This window comes from Grammomys surdaster, unplaced genomic scaffold (assembly GCF_004785775.1).
Source record: "Grammomys surdaster isolate TR1022 unplaced genomic scaffold, NIH_TR_1.0 125708, whole genome shotgun sequence".
Classification (NCBI taxonomy): Eukaryota; Metazoa; Chordata; class Mammalia; order Rodentia; family Muridae; genus Grammomys; species Grammomys surdaster.
The window spans coordinates 227,238-244,085 of NW_021620542.1; positions in this window are offsets into that span (position 1 = coordinate 227,238).

Sequence of the window (16,848 nt, forward strand, 5' to 3'; positions counted from 1 at the left end):
TTGTCAAATAAGTAATATCCTTCCCTATCTCTTTGGATTAATTTTTATTGAAAGTCTATTTTGTCATAATAATAGATTGCCTATAAAAACTTGATTTTATGACCTATTTGCTTGAAAAAACATTCCAATTCTTTAACCGGAGATAAATCCTATTGTTGATGTTGATGTGTGTTTCTTGTGTGCACCAGAAGGATGAATCATTTTCGGCATCCTTTCTGTTAACCTGTGTCTTGGATATTGAAAGACATTAATGAACAATGAATGATAGTTGCTACCTATTACTTTGTTGGAGTTGAAGTGGTATACTTTAGAGTATCTGTTGAGTACTTGTAGTTCTAATAGGTTTGCCTCTATAATTAATTTGGTCTTTTTCCCTTGCAAGTTTTAATACTCTTTTTTTTTTTTTTTTGTATATTTAGCTTTTCACTTACTATGCAGCCGGTATACTTTCTTTTCTGGTTCAATCTATTTTGTGTTCTATAAGCTTCATATACATTTATAAGCATACTCTTCTTAAGGTTCAGGAAAGTTTCCTGTATAATTTTGTTAAAAATATATACTGGGTCTTTGAGCTGGGATTCTTGTACTTTTTCTGATTCTATTGTTCTTAGGTTTGGTCTTTTCATAGTGTCCCAGATTTCCTGGATGCTTTAGTCAGAATTTTTTTAGATTTAACATTTTCTTTAACCAATCATTTCTTCATTGCCTGAAATTTACTCTTCTATCTCTTGATTTCTGTTGATGATATTTCTATCTATTGTCACAGTTTGCTTACCTAGATTTTCCATCTCTGTGATATCTTCAGTTTGTATTTTCCTTATAGTTTATGTTTTGTTTTCAAGATTAAAGAATGAAGGTGTCATGGAGAGCAGCTGAGGCCATAAACTATATGGTAGGATTGGAGTCCCTGTGGAGAGTCTCTTAGCGGTCATTGCTGAAAATGAATACTATGTTGAAATGAAGATATTGGATATGCCAGGACAACAGGTGTGGGATTCAACTAGAATAAGAAACTGTGTACAGTATATATAGAAAAGCTAGAGAGATGAGACTGTGCACGCCTGTCAGGAGCCATGAAGGCATTATTGGTGAGTGAGTTCCAGGCACACTTGGGAAGAGATGCTTAATAAGAGATTTTTCTATATTGGGTTAACCTCAGGTTATATTTCTTAGTTCATGTTGGAAAGCCCAACCCTGCTTGAGTCATAAAATTCCCTAGGGTTCTGAAATAGTATAAGAATGGAGAAGTCCAGTTGGATACAAGCAAACAAGTGAGTATCTATGAATTCTTCCTTTCTGCCTTCTGTTGTAGATACCGTTGGATTATCTACTTTAAGTATCTTTCTTAAGTTATATAGTGGAATAATCCACATGACAGGCAAGCAGATCTATATAAGTTCAAAGCCTTAAGTGGTCCACAAAGCTAGTTCTAGGACAGTAAGGGCTACACAGAGAAACCTTTCCTTGAACACATCCACACCCACAGACGTGCACATGCACACACATGAGAACGATACCATAAACACCAAGAAATATAAGTGTAATTGCGATGATTAATTTTTTTTTAGGTTTCTTTTTTTGGTTCTTTTTTTTAATTTATTTTTTCTAAAATCGTAATTCATTCACACAGGGGTTATAAACACAGAAAGGCAGGATGTGGGGAAGGGAATGACACTGGAGTGTGGGTGATCAAGGGGAATACAGATATCATCAGAACCGGGTATCGGCTAGGTGAAGGTTCAGGGGACAAGTCACTATGACTCTGCCTATGACTTGCTTGTCCTTATCTAAGTTGGTATTGTCTGCCCAGGCTATCTATTTACAAGGTCTATGACTACTCAAGCTGGTAAATTTCCAGAAAAGCTGCCTGTTTACATTAGCTTATAGCCATCTGTTTCAATGTTTTTCCACTGAGACCCAAGACTTGGTGTTAGTATACATGTATGACAGGCCTATGGCTGATTTTAGGCCTTCAGTGGGTAAGCAGGGCTGCCCCTGACATCTCCTCCTTTCTCTAAGTATAGAAAGGCTGTGGCAATTCTAAACTTGTGAAGGCAGGGATAGAGGCCTGACCTCCAGTATTTGAAGGGGACCTTGTAATGGCTCCAGTCCCCCTGTCGTTGTCCAGTGAGGTATGAGGGCCATACCCGTCCCAGTGTCTTTTTCCTGGGTAGTGGATACTTTTGACATCAACCGCTATGCAGTCAGGCTTGTACCTCAGGGAACCCAGATAGATATTTTTATCTTTTATTTATATTCCCTTGCAGTACTTAGCCTTGCAGCCTAAGCAAGAATTCAGATTGCCTGACAGAGGGGGTTCTGGGTGGCCCCTCTCTGCTTGGTCTAGGGGCAGAAGTGCCCCCTTTTAGGTTGGGTGGAGATGGGTTATGGAAACACCCTGTATAAAGTAACAACCTCATCTTGGGTCCTGTGGTCCTCCATAGCTAACTTATGATAATGTATCTGAGTAGGTTTTGCTACCAAATTATTTATCTGTTGTATCACAGAGTTAGTCCACCTATTTGAGAGCCAGGAACCAGCGGAAAAAATCAAAAGGAACCCAAATAATGGTCCCAGGATGGGAGGAAATAGGGTTGACAATCTTGGAGAGGCTGACAACCAATTCTTGTACCATCCTTCATCTGTCTCTTTCTCTCTCTGATTTTTCTTAGGGCCTTCACTACCTGTTTCATGCTCTCTTTAACCCTCCTTGTCTTGTCTATGTAAAGGCAACCTTCTTCTTTAAGAGCTGTACACAGTCAAGAGCTGTACACAGCCTTTTCTATTGTAATAGAGTAAATCACGTGGATTAAAGGCATCCACAATCATTCCCAACTTCTTCAATATTACTTAAAGTCACATGGCTACACCATTTCTGATTTGCTAGAAACTTCAGGAATGAGAGGTAGAGAAAGTTGTCATTGATCACTACTCCTTAAATAAGTAAATGAGAGCAATATAATTCTTCACATATACAATGTGACATTGGGTATAGAAAAAAAATTCCTTGGCTCCTGGTTACTACACACAATGCTTTATGAACTCTATATTAACCAAGTTATCTGCTTCTATTTTATTCCTTTATACATTTTAACTCATATACTTTCTGTTTTGAGATAATTACAGACCTATAGACATTAGATATATAGTAAGCAGATGTGATTATTAAGTGTATTAATGTTAAGTGACTATCAAGTGTCATGTCTTATAAAACCAAAGGAAAATAATATAGACTATTTACAGAGGAGTTGTATTATTATTCTCATACATTATCATTTAATAATCACTATTTCTTCCATTAAACTAGATTCAGCATTAAAGAATAATATTGATATTTTATCATTAAAAATATATAGGAAATAATAGAGCATACAAATTTGAGAATATATTCTCAGTAGAGTTCTCAAAAGATTCATCCATATTGCTGAATTATATCTAGAATTCATACTATTTTTTGCTGAAAATTTACTTGCTGAAAGATGTCTGTATTGTTTCTACTTCCTTAACATTGTGAATAAAATTATTGTTCAAAAAAATAAAGTGGAATAAATTCATTTTCCTTAGGTTGTTTGAACTCAGAGTATTGTATCACACTAAAAGAAATGAATCTAAGACATACATCACACTGGAAATTTTGCTGGGATAATTTTGTTCAGATAACCACAACTTCTGATGATTGGTGGAGTAAGCATATCCTATAAGAAAGGGGCACTTCATAGCACTCCAACTGATCCTTCAGCTCTCACATGTATTCCATCACCTTTTCCATTACGTTTCTTATTTGTTGGATATGTGTCTGATAAAGATGTCCCACTTAGGGTTCAGCACTCAAAGAATTGCATTCTTAACACATTAACCAATTAAGAGACCCTGGAGCGATTCCAGCACACTTCAAACAGAAATTTCTTTGATCAAAGATGAGAAAAAACCCAGATTTATGAGCATAAATATAAATATCTAAACTAAAGATTGAAAACATAACCACTGAACAAACATATAATAATAGTTATCTCCCTAAGCTCTTTTGTCTAAACTGCCACCAATTTTTTAATATGTTTCATAGCACCAAAAGAAATGAAAATCTAATTAGAAAACCATTTGCAAACCCTAACAGTCAGGTCACTATTGCATTTGTGGCCATACCTATTCTGGCAGATGAGTTCTGTGGCAAGCAGAATCTAATGCTGGGTAACATTGTTGATATAATTTCTCTTTTTCTAAACTGCGTAGCATCTTCCCACACTATAATAGATGGCTACTAATGAGAAAGCTTCCCAGTCAATTTGAGATTCATTTCTATATGTCCTTTGGTCAAAGTGTGAGGTGCTTTCAGAAATATGACTGGTAATTTACATGAAGATTTTTTCTGCGAGTGAAGCTTAAAACCAGAACACTAATAACAGTGTTAGTATGCTTCTCCTTGCTGTGATTAGACACTGAGCAAGATCAGCTCAGGGAAGGAAAAATTCATGAGGATGATACTTCCACATCATAGTCCTTCATTAAGGCAAGACAAGGCAGGAAGGAACAAAGGCAAAGATTAAAGAGAAATGCAACTTACTGGCTTATGCTCTCTTGCTTGCTCATCTTGCTTTCGTAAACAACCCAAGAGAAAGTATTTGGAAGTGGCACCACCCACAATGGGCTAGACACCCACACAGCAATCATTAATGAAGAAAATGAATCCCAGACATATACACATCCCAATTTAATAGGGAAAAAATGCACTTGAGATTACTGCTCTCTAGATAACTCTGGTTTGTATCAAGTTGACAAAAACTAGCTAGCAAAGTTTCATGGCTAAAACTATGTGAGATAGCATCCCCAAAGTATTTTCAGGTATTGAAGTTTGTTCTAGTACAAACGATATTATATACTGAGCAATTTTCTATTCTGGTTTCTGATTTACTGAAAATATGCTGTTTCTTCGCAGATGAACTTCTCAGTGCATGTGGTATTGATGTGTTTTATAATTACTGTGACCCTCTAAATATAATATTTCTTTGAAAATTTAATAAAAAAATCATTCTGTAATACTACTGCAATATAAAAGTTTTAAAAATTAACTTATGACTTTCCAGGTTTTAAATAAATATACAGAAGATAATATATACTTCTATAAATAAAAAGCACATTAGTGTAAGACAGTAGATAAGTGATTATAAAAATATTCAAATAGTGAATTAGAGAAGCAATGGTTACAAAATTAAGTAAAATATTTATATATAAGATTATTCTAGAACTTTAGTCAATAAATCATTAAGAGGGAAATTCTGAACAAATCTAAATAAACCAATTTTTCTATTATTAGTAGAACTACGTTTTATGTGTTTAGTTAAGCACCAGTTTTGATAATTTGTATGCAATTTGAGAAAATGAGAATAAGTCACATTTTTATGTGGAATAAAATACTCTTTGAAAAAAATTTAATGCTACAATCCAAGAAAGAACAATTATGAACATAATAATGTGAAAATTGAGAACATTTCTAGGCAAATTTATTGTATTAGTGATGGATGTAAACACATATAGTTCAATAACAATGATATCAGTATGTGAATTTGTGGGGACACACATTCTACATTTTTACATACACATGCACAAACACAGGCACACACACAAATATATACCTTAATACATAATTTTATTACTCCATCTTAAATTAGTGTATGTGTGTCTCTCTCTGTGTGTGTGTGTGTGTGTGTGTGTTAAGTATTTTATAGTCTTAACTGAGAGTTAATATTTTTAAATCTCCTTTATGTTAATGTGCCAAACCTGGTATGTCTCCGGTAGGAACAGAGTAACATAATTCCCCCTCCTGGTACAGGTTCCTAGTGTGATCTGCCATGAGTGTCCATGGCTGCTGTGGAGATATGGCATGTTTGTGTGATAATATACATATTTTCTGAATCCATTAGCAGTGTAGCACTCTTTTCTTCTGACAAACGTCCTTCTTGTTAATGTTATGTTACAAACAGCATGAGTCCAGAAGGTGAGGGTATGGCTATGTTTCAGATAAATGGTAAACACTGACAGCCCTTAAGGCTGTGTAAAAGACCTCTAAATACACAAATTTGAAAATATATAATTTCTCAAATATGTAAACAATAAGGATGTAATATAAATTATGAGGGGATACACAGATCTAAAGGAACAAAGGCTTCATTAATGAGCTAGCTAGTAAGAAATAAACAAAGGCTGATGGATTCCTGAGTTTAGGAGATCAGCCTAGGACAGAGTAAGATTAGACTCAGGTGTGGTGAAAATCTTAATTTCAGAGCAGGGTCCAACTCAGCTAGTTTATAGATCTGTGCTTAACATTCAGAGATAGATCTCTAAATTCTTTTGCAGTGTTAAGAAAAAATGAATGCTTGTTGTCGCCTAACAATCAAAGGGCTAGGGTCATAGAATGTTGATTCATAGGATAATCAAAAGGAAAAGCTGGATTAAATGACTGAATTTATATGTAAAATAACAGACTGGGCCTGTGATATGCAGGAGATGAGCCAGATAATTTTTTAGAATAAAAAGAAAGAACTGCTTGGAGAACTGACACACACATAAACAAGCAGGGCTTTGTTATTCAAAATGAATTTGAGAGTTACTCTTTCTAACTCTGTGAATAATTGAGTAGGAATTTTGATGAGGGTTGCATTAAATCTGTAGATTGCTTTTAGAAAGATGGCCATTTTTACTATATTAATCTTTCCAACCATGAGCATGGGAGATGTTTCGATCTTCTGAGATCTTCTTCTACTTCTTTCTTCAGGGACTTGAAGTTCTTGTCATACAGATCTGTCATTTGTTTGGTGATATTCTCACTAATGTATTTTATATTATTTGTGACTATTGTGAAGGGGGTCATTTCCCTAATTTCTTTCTCAGCCTGTTTATCCTTTAACTTGAGCAAGGCTACTGATTTATTTGAGTTAATTTTATATCCAGCCACATTGCTGAAGTTGTTTATCAGGTTTAGCAGTTATCTGCTGCAAGTTTTGGGGTCACTTAATTTAAGTATACTATCAAATCATCTGCAAATAGTAATATTTTGACTTTTTCCTTTCCAGAACCTTGGTATTCTGAAAAAAGCTTGCAAGTACTGGAAGACGTGAATCAGGCTTTAAGTAGAATCAAGAGTGTAGTGGGTTTGATTATTGCTGGTATAAAAGTTTTAATTACATTAATTGCTAGCTCTGCTTCTGCAATTGCTTTGACACAAGAAGTTAAGACAACTACTTTTGTTAACCATTTAGAAAAAAAATGTTACTAGTGTGTTTAATATACAAGAGTATTTAGATAGGCATTTTGAACAATGGATCGAACTTCTTTATCTTATTCAAATTATTGGAAGGAGGTTCAGAGTTTAAGATTAAAGCACTATCTCCAGTGTCATACTAAACACCATTGGATTTGTTTTAGTTCTATAATTTATGGTGGTAGTTATTATAGTTAGGAAAAAGTTAAAGACACTTGCTGTATATTTGGCATAATTCTAACACCTCTCTGGATGTGAGCTTATGAATTTCAAGAACATTGCTCTGCTGAGCATTGATGCTGTGGATACTGCAGATAAAATTACCCATGGCCTGAGGTCAGTACTTCTATTTTGTTCAAGCTTCAAGAATGGCATATATAGCTTGATCATGCTAGCCCTTTTTGTCCTGGGAATCCTTTTATTTCTGCCCATTGTGTTAAAGCTTGTCTTTAACAACATCAGCATGTTGGGAACCAAAGTCCATGGCTTGAAACTGAAAACGTACCTCCAGATAGAGTTATTAAATTAACAGGCTGGCAAGCCAAGGACGGGTAAGATTCTGCACAGAGCTTTATCAACCTAAGAAAGAAGTGCATTGCTTTTGATAATGCATATTCTATGGCTGGTAAGGAATGCATTCTTGTAAGAATGACCTAAGACAGGCTCAGTCTTGTTTATAAAATAAAAAAAGGGGAAAGACAGAGAGATTTGGGGGCTGCTTGGCAGTAATCTATCATTGGCCAAGGACAAGAAAATGGACTGCTTGGCAGGAATCTGACTTTAGGCTAGAACAAAGAAATAATTTCTGTTAGGAATCTAAATCTTAGCCTAGAACAAGGAAATAGGCTTTAGACATGAAAATGATTTTGGGTTAGGACAGGAAAATAGGCTCCGATATTCAGGTCATCCTGATAAGCCCTTAGAAACACTCACCACGAGAGTATTCACAGAATTTTTTTTATTGCCTTGCTTGTTCTTTGACTATTTGTGTTTATTATTTGTGTAAAAGCAAAAGGCAGAGAGGAGATGGGATAAGAGGTTTCTAGGGAAGGGAACTGAGGAAAGGAGATGACACTTGAAATGTGAATAAATAAAATAGCCTATAAAAAATAAACAAGCAGGACATAGATAGAAAGATCTTGTAGTATAGCAAGCAAGCAGAACATAGAAAGAGATCTCCAGAAAGAAAGCAGAACATAGATAGAAGCAGACTGGAGAAACTGTGCCAAACAAATCACAGCTTGGACCCACAGTTTGACTTTAAGTCACTTATTTCATTGCTCCCAAACACTCCTTCTCTCAGAACTTCTATCCAGGCCAATGCTGGTCCTTGACATTAATGGATTGAAAAAATACAATGCTTTTTATGTATAGTCAATTATGTTATTATAATAATTAAATTTACTTACTATATAATTCACTTAATATTAGTCTTATTATTGTTTTGTTTTCCATGCACTCCTTGCTAATTTAAACAATTTTTCCTTTTATTGAAAATAAATTTCTTCCTGTATAATACATTTTGATTACAGTTTCCTTTTCTTCTTCCCCTACCAGTTGCTCTTCTACTTTTCCTCATAACTGAATCCATTCTCTTCTCTTACTTAGAAAACAGTCTTCTAGGGAATAATAAAAAATAATAAAATAAAATAGAACAGAAAAAGATAAAACTAGTAAAGTTAAATTGGAAAGATCAAACAAACAGAAAAAAAGAGAACCCAAGAGAAGGCATAAGAAACAAAGATCCACTCATTTGCACATTTTGGAATTCCTTGAAAACACTACATAGGAAATCCTGATCCATAGATAACAGACCTGTTGTAGATCAATGCAAGCCCCATGCATGTTGCTCCAGTCTCTGAGAGTTTAAATGAATGTTGACTTGCTACTTAAGAGAGATTTGTTTCCTTAGTGTTTTCCATTCCCTTTGGCTCTTACACCATTTCTGCTTCATTTTTTCATAAGGTGTCCTAAATCCTGAGGGGAAGGATTTGATAGAGACAGCCCATTTAGGGTTGAGTATTCTATGGTCTTTCATTGTCCACATATTGTCTGGCTGTGGATTTTTGCATCTGTTCCCGTCTGCGGCAGGAAGAAGCTTCTCTAATGATAGCCAAGCACAGCATTAATCTATGAATACAGCAGAATGTCATTAGGAATCATTGTATTGCTACTTTGTTTTTTCAAAACAGAAATATTTGGTTTTACTTTAGGTCCCTAGTCTATCTATTCTCAGGCTTTTGATTACTCAGTACCATTATATATGAATCCCATCTCCTAAGGAAGACCTTAAGTCAAATCAGCTATTGGTTGGTTGCTCTGACAAGTTTTATGTCCCCTAAGCACTAGCATGTTTTGCCAGGAGGTCATTGTAGACCCATGGTTTTGTGGAATGGGTTGGTGTTTACATTTCCCCTTTGGTAATCTGAAGCAAACATTCTTGTAACAGAGGCACTAGACTATAGGGATGAAAACTATAGATATGTATCAGCTCAATGTTTCTATGTTCAATGAGTTGTGTAGATGTTCAAGTATTAGAGTTTGCTGACAGTTTATAAGTAGCAACATATAGTCTTTCGCAAAATCTTACATTGTTTTCAGACTGCTATTGAATCTCTTTGGAAAACAACCCAATTATATTTACCTCAATACCTGTACTAAAACATACATTTATTGGTTTCAGTTAAATCATCACACACACATACATACACACACACACATTTATATATAATATACATTTCTCTCTATATATAAATGTGTGTATGTGCATGTGCAAGTGTGTGTGTCTATATGTGTATGTGTATATTACAGTAGAAGCTTTCATAAATACAGTAGAAGTTTTGATATATAAGATTTCCATACTACCCATCAAGTAGTACTTAAATTTAGCTGTCTCTCCACTTATTTTCTCCCTTGTCCTTTACTCTCTCCTTCCTAATTTGATACTCCTATTCCAGTACCACATTCATTTCTGTCTATTTACTTCCCTTTTTAAATCATTTCTGTTTTTCCTAATCTATTACTCCACACCTGAGTTCTGCATTTTATCAATAATTTAAAATCTAAAACCCGCATATATTCAAATACATAGCACATTTTTCTTTTGGGGTCTGGATTGAACAAGTGTGCTTGTGGTAGGGTGAGACACCCTGAGAATGATTGATTCCCATTTTCTTAAATAACAATTATGCTGATATCCATAGTGGCTGTAAAAGTTTATACTCCTTCCAGTAATCAGTGGAAGTTCCTCTTACTCCCCATCCTTCCTAGCATAGGTTTTCACTTATTTTATTGATCTTGGCCATTCTGACAGCTATAGGTGAATTCTCAGTGTAGTTTTGATTTCTGTGTCCCTGATGACTAGGAATATTGTACTTTTCTTTAAAGACTTCTCAGTCACTTGAGTTTCTTCATTTGAGTAATTTCTGTTTAGACTAGTGTAACATTTTTAATTGGGCTCTTTATCTTTCATATATACGGAGTTTTTATTTACATATTTTGGATATTCACCCTACACTGGTTATGTAGCTAGTTAAGTTTTTTTTTTCCATTCCCTAAATTTCCAGTCTTTTGTTTCACAAATGAAATAGAAGAAAACTTCCATAACTTGATTTTGAACAATTTAAAATAATTCACAAATGTATTCTATGATGTAAAAGATGTTAAAAAATAAACAAGTAAGCAAACACCAAGAAATATAAATGTCATAATACACTTGTATGGAAGAATGAGTACTGTGCTGTTCTGAAACTGATAATGCATTTTATATGTCTTTGGAATTGGTATGGTAGAAATAGGGCAGACTTAGAGTCTAGAGAAGACTTAGCAAATATTAAGAAGGCTATGGAGAGATGTTTATTGGTTAAGACCACTTGCTGTTTTTACCGAATATGTTGGTTTTACCCCAACTCTCTGTATCTCCAGTTCCAGGTGATCCAGCTCCCCTTTCTGGCAACAAAAGGTATGTGCACACATGTAACACACACACAACTAAAATACATTAATGTATGAATTCAATCAGAACAGCTTAATTTAGTGAGGATTGGAAAGAATAAGAAATCAAGGAAATGTTGACACAGAAAACATCTTAATTTTCCTTCCAAAATTTTAGATGCCATAATAGAATGTTGATTACTGAATTACTTATTCCCCATGGCTTTTTCAGCCTACTTTCTCATACAACGTGGTACCATCTGCTCTGGGAAAGAACCACCACATTATTCATTAGTCAAAGAAATATAAGTAATCTGAGGGATGGCTCAACAGGTAGAAGAAACCTCTGCCAAGCTCAATGTCTTAAGTTGAATTTCTAGGACCTATGTCTGGGCAGAGAACTAGTTTATTCAAGCTTTCCTCTTACCTTCTCATAAATAATGTGGCATATGTGTATGATGTGAAGCTCCCTCATCCCTTTATTTAAAAGAGAGAGAGAGAAAAAGACATGTTGTTGTTTATAAGTCTCTGCTCTGTTCCTGTGATTGGAGGACAGGGGAGAAGAGAAGGGAAGTCAGAAAGGAGATAATCAGGAGCAAAGGAAAGGAAAATGAGAGGGCACTTACACATATACATTTATTTGGACATATCTTCAGGAACATTAAGCCATGTCTCTGGAGTCTCTTTATTAAAAAAAAAGTGCCAGGAATTTTGAAGACAACTGCTTTTAATCCCAGCACCCAGGAGACATAGTCAGGTGAGAATCCCTGAGTTAGAGGCAAGTCTGTTCTACAAACTTCCAGGACATTCAGGACTGTATAGTGAGACACTGTTTCAAAAAGTTGAAACAACAATAACAATAAAAGATAAAATAGTAAAAAGGAATTCCTCATGGGCTTGTCCACAAGTTTTTCTAGCCTATACTACCTAGCCAAAATCAAACTAATTGGAGAGAAAATTGAATCAATCCCACTAAAATCAAATACAAAACAAAATACTCTCTCCCTATCTATTCAATATAGCACTTGAAGTTCTAGCCAGAGCAATTAGGCAACAAAAGGAGATCAAAGGAATACAAAATGGAAAGGAAGAAGTCATGATATCACTATTTGTGGATGACATGATAGTATAAGTAAGTGACCCCCTAAAAAAATCCATGAAAGAACTGCTACAGCTGATAAACAACTTCAGCAAAATGGCTAGAAATAAAATTAACTCAAATCAGTAGCTTTTTTCTACTCAAAGGATAATGGGCTGGGAAAGAAACTGGGGAAATGACACCTTTTACAATAGTCACAAATAGTATAAAGTATCTTGGTGTGACTCTAACCAAGCAAGTGAAAGATCTGTATGAGAAGAATGTCAAGTCTCTGAAGAAAGAAATCAAAGAAGACCTCAGAAGATGGAAAGATCTCCCAGGCTCATAGATTGCCAGGATTAAAATAGTAAAAATGACCATTTTACCAAAGCAAACTCCATGCAACTCAATCCCCATCAAATTCCAACTCAATTTTTCACGGAGATAGAAATAGCAATTGTCAAATTTATCTGGAATAACAAAACAACAACAACAGCAACATACCAGGATAGCAAAAACTATTCTCAACAATAAAAGAACTTCTATTGGAATCACTCTCCCTGACTCCAGTTGTACTACAGAGCAATAGTGATAAAAACCACATCGTAATGGTACAGAGACTGACAAGTAGATCAATGGAATATAATTGAATTCCCAGAAATAAACTCACACACTTATGGCCACTTGATTTTGACAAAGGATTCAAAACTATCCAGTGGGAAATAGACAGCATTTTTAACAAATGATGCTGGGTTCAACAGGTAGAATAATGCAAATTGATTCATTCTTATCTCCTTGAATAAAGCACAAGTTCAAGTGGATCAAGAACATCCACATAGAACTAGATAAGCTGAATCTAATAGAAGAGAAAGTGGGAAAGACCCTTGAACACATTGGCACAGGGGAAAATTACCTGAACAGAATATCAATGGCTCAAGCTCCAAGATCCAGAATTGACAAATGTGACCTCATAAAGCTGAAAAGTTTCTGTAAGGCAAAGGGCACTGTCTATAGGACAAAAGGGCAACCCACAGATTGGGAAAAGATCTTTACCAACCATACATCCCATAGAGGTCTAACATCCAAATAATATCAAGAACTCATAAAGTTAAACTTCAGAAAACCAAATAATCCTATTAAAAATGGGGTACAGAGCTAAACAGAAAATTCTCAACTGAGGAATACTGAATGGCCAAGAAGCACTTACAGAAATGTTCAACATCCTTAGTCATCAGGGAAATGCAAATCAAAACAACCCTGACATCCTACCTCACACCACTCAGAATGGCTAAGATCAAAAACTCAGGTAACAGCAAATGCTGGTGAGAATGTGGAGAAAGAAGAACATTCCTCCATTACTGCTAGGATTGCAAGCTGGTACAATCTAGAAGTCAGTTTGGAGGTTTCTCTGAAAAATTGGAAAACGTTCTACTTTAAGATCCAACTATTCCTCTCTGGGCCTATAACCAAAAGATGTTCCAACATGTAACAAGGACACATGTTCCACATAGCAGTCTTATTTTTAATAGCCAGAAACTGAAACAGCACAGATGTCCCTCAATGAGGGAATAGATGAAGAAAATACAGTACATTTACACAATGTAATACTTCTTAGTTATTAAAAACAATGATTTCATGAAATTCTTAGGCAAATGAATGGAACTAGGAAATATGATCCAGAGTGAGGCAACCCAGCCACAAAAGAATACGAATTAGGTATCTCCTCAGTGATAACTGGATTTTAGCCAAAAAAAAAAAAAAAGCACAGAATACTCTTAATACAACTCACAGACCATATGAAACTGAAGAAGAAAGAATACACCAAAATGTGGCTGCTATAGTCCAATTCAGAAGCTGGATGAAAATAATCTCTCAAGAAGTAGAGGGAGAGAGTGATCTGGGAGGGAGAGAGGAGGGGGATAGAAAAAGGAGGATGGTTCAGATACAGGAGGAGAAGGGGGAGAAGTATAGAGGGTCAGGAATGTAGGTATATAGCAGTGGGGAAGGGGGAACTTGAGATAGCCACTAGAACATCCCAGATACCAGGGATCCAAGAGGTTTCCAGGACGTGACAGGGAGGATATTAACCTAAACACACAATAAAGGGGACATAAAACCTGTAGAGACCATATCCAGTGGATAGACACAACCCCCAGTTGAGGTATGAGGCGACCCACCCACCTCAAAAACATTAATCCAGAATTCCTCCTGTCAAAACAGAATTCATGGACAAAGAGTGGAACAGAGTCTAAAAGAGAGGTTATTCAGAAACTGCCTTACCTAGGGATCAATTCCATCTGCAGACACCATACACTATTGCTGATGCTGAGAAGCAGGAACTTACAGGAGCTGAATTTAGCTGTCTTCTGAGAGGCTCTGCAATAGCCTGACCAATACAGATGCGAATGCATGCACACAGACATTGGAATGAACATGGGCACCCCAATGGAGAAGTTAGGGCAAGGACTAAAGGAGCTGAAAGGGTTTGAAACCTCATAGGAAGAACAAGGATATCAACTAACCAGACCTCTCTAAGCTCCTAGGGACTAAACCAACAACCAAGGGGTTCAAAGGAGTGGGATAGCCATGGCTCCAACTGGATGTGTAGCACAGGATTGACTTATCTAGCATCACTGGAAAGGGAGAACCTTGGTCCAGTGGAGGCTCAATGGCCCAGTTGAGGGGAATGCTAGGGCTCTGAGGTGGGAGTGTGTGGGTGAGTAGGAGAGCACTCTCATAAAGGCAGGGGGAGAGGGAGTGGATAGGGGGTTTGTGGAGGGAAACCTGGGAAGCTGGATAACATTTGAAATGTAAATAAATAAAATAAACAAAAAAACTAAACGAAAAAAGACAAAAATAAAGAAAAGACAGACAGACAGAAATAGAGAAACAGAAGGAAAGGGGGAGAGAGAGAGAGAGAGAGGGAGAGAGAGAGAGAGAGAGAGAGAGAGAGAGAGAGAGAGAAGAGAAGAGAAGAGAAGAGAAGAGAAGAGAAGAGAAGAGAAGAGAAGAGAAGAGAAGAGAAGAGAAGAGAAGAGAAGAGAAGAGAAGAGAAGAGAAGAGAAGAGAAGAGTGGAATGGAGAGAGGGAAAGAAAGATAAGGTAAGAAAGATCAGAGTCCCTAAATATTGAAGCTAAATTAAAATTACAAATCAAATTAACATTATAGTATTCAGGATTTTTAGAGAAAATTCAATTAATTTCCTATATATTAGTAAATTGGAACTGAATTTTAATTTTACAGGCATCTTAATACTTTACATAAATATGTTAGTATAAATTTGTATAGGATTTGTTTTTAGAAAACTATGAAATAATATAATGAACATGCATACATTTACGAATATTAGACTCATGCTTAAGACTTAACAGTCTACAGAAATTCTATTTACTCAGTTATCTCTACAGAAAAATTAAAAACAAGTATATTGACCATACTATTTTGTATGATCTAAGAATAGTTCTTAAGTATACATGGAAATACAATAAAGAACTAGAGTCAAACAAATAATGCCGAGGAACTCATAGGATATCATTGTACAACATAATTTGTCAAACCACACTAAGAAAGAATTGCTTTGACAAGAAAATATTCAGAGCTACACACAAAACATGACATTCTTAGAAATGTAAAAACAAATGTTGCATCCAGTGTACCTTAGGTCCTGCAACACAGACTAAGAGTAACAAAGGAATAAAGAAATGATGCACGCACCTATAGTATATCTGAGATCAGATTGAGTTCTGTTCCCCTTCCAACAGGGAACTTCAGCCTAAGATATATGTAAGAGAGTAGTCTTTGGCTTTCAATATCTAGGAGAAGAAAGGTACAATTGCTGGTCTATACACATTTGGTTGATCATTCATTAAGTCTTATACTAGAACTCTGGAGGAAAGCTTTGCCATTACTCTATTCCTGAGCCTACATGGATAATCACTTTGCAAATTTCCCTTGTCTTTGTGCCTTAAACTCCTAAATATGGCCATGCCAATGTCAACAATGTGCATTTATTCTGGACATCAATCACTCAGGCCTCATCTGTTCCTTATATCTCTCCCCTTCATATCCCTTAGATTCTCAACATAGATACTCATCCTTAGTCCAGGTAGAGTTTGATGCAAGGCTCAAACCAAGACTGTAAAGAAAACAAGAAAGATTATAGTACCAAGCATAGATTTCATCTTTTGGAAAGGGGCTTACAGAAGGTCAAAAATGGTTGTTACTTCCATAATGTTTGTGCTGCTATTCTACCAATAGGCATATCTTGACAGGCCAATAATTATTGAAGTTCTCAAAATTGAGGATTTATTTTCTTCTCTGGTAGCACATATGCCACCTTCCAGCATTATGAAGCTAGCATGAGTCTTCCAGTTATGTATTAGTTTAAATATTGCATGTTCTACAATTCAAGTATGTATACCTAAGATTAAAAAAGAAGAAGAAGACAAATGTTGGCATAGATTTTGAGAAAAGCGAGCAAAAGATTTAGTTATTACTTCTATTGCTGTGAAGAAATATCATGACCATTGTAACGGCCGTTTCTTTTGTAACGGCCGTCAGGTTCTGTTACTTTGTAAAGGC